This window comes from Crocuta crocuta, unplaced genomic scaffold (assembly GCF_008692635.1).
Source record: "Crocuta crocuta isolate KB4526 unplaced genomic scaffold, BGI_CrCroc_1.0 scaffold458, whole genome shotgun sequence".
Classification (NCBI taxonomy): Eukaryota; Metazoa; Chordata; class Mammalia; order Carnivora; family Hyaenidae; genus Crocuta; species Crocuta crocuta.
In genome coordinates, this window is record NW_027531908.1 from 94943 (window position 1) to 96186 (window position 1244).

Here is a 1244-nt window from a genome sequence, read left to right on the forward strand (position 1 = left end):
GCCGGGGCCACGCCCCCGAGCCGGGCGGCCCTAGCCCCGCCCCTTCCTCACCGAGTGGGGAAACTGAGGCCGCCAGACGGAAAGACGACCCCAGGGTGCTGGTAGAGCCGCACGTGCGCCCTGGGCTGCAGAGCACTTGAGCCACGGCCGGCGGCAATGAGAAAGTAGGGTAACTACGCTGTGTATTAGTTTATGGCACATCGTGGTGATAAATTACTGGTCCACCTTGCCTGGGCCCTCGGTACCTTGGGGAGCCCTTGAGGCCTCCGCTTCCCTAAAGCTTCCACGTGAGTGTGTGTCGTGCGGGGGTGGGGGGCTTTCGGGGAAACATCACAAACCAACCGGGTAATTCTGGATGCTCCTAACTACCGCGAAGGTGATAAAGTGAGATGCTGGGGAAACCGGACAAAACGAAGGACGCCCAGGGGAATGGGAATTCCAGACAAAGGATAGTTCTTGGTACAAATGTGTCCGATGCAGCATGTGCAATATTTGGGGCATATGTCTGCTAAAACAAACAAAAATTATTCCTTGTTGATCCAAAATTCAAAGTTAACTGAGCGTCCTGATTTTTATTTTCTAAATGTGGCAACCCTATTTGGACGTCACTTAGATCAGGTCCTCCTCCGTCGGGTGACATTTGAGCTGAAACTTGAATGTGAAACCAGGGCTTGGAGGGAAGAGCACTATCTAAGTAAGGAGAAGCAGGCTGGTGTGGCCGAGTCTCTGTGTGCCGAGGGGAGAGGCTTAGAGATGCAGGCAGAGAGACGGCAGTCTGTCTGTTCTACGATTACAGAGTCCCGGAGGCTGAGGGAAGGGTTTGCTAGTTTTACTCTAAGGACAAGGGGAAGCCATTGATTGTTGTAGANTGGTGGTGGTGTTGCAATTTGACTTGAGTTCTTAAAGGATCACTGCCACTCTAAGTGAAATGGGATGGGGAGGGCGTGAGAGAGAAAGCAGGGAGGCCAGCGGGAGCCGATGACAGACACCAGGCCAGCAGGGAGGCAGTTTGGATTAGGGCCCGTGGCCATCTGGGTCTCCAGGGAACATCACAGAGAAAGTCAGGAGTGCATCGCGTGAATTAGGGCGGCATACCTGGGAAAGGAGAGGGAGAAAAGCAGGATGGACAGAGAGAGCCTCGGGCCGTCCAACGATCCGGCCTGGGAATGGGGAGCAGCTCGGCCCAGAATGGAGTTGGTGCAGCCTCCCTAATAAAGAGGACAAGAAGCCAAGAAACCTTCAGA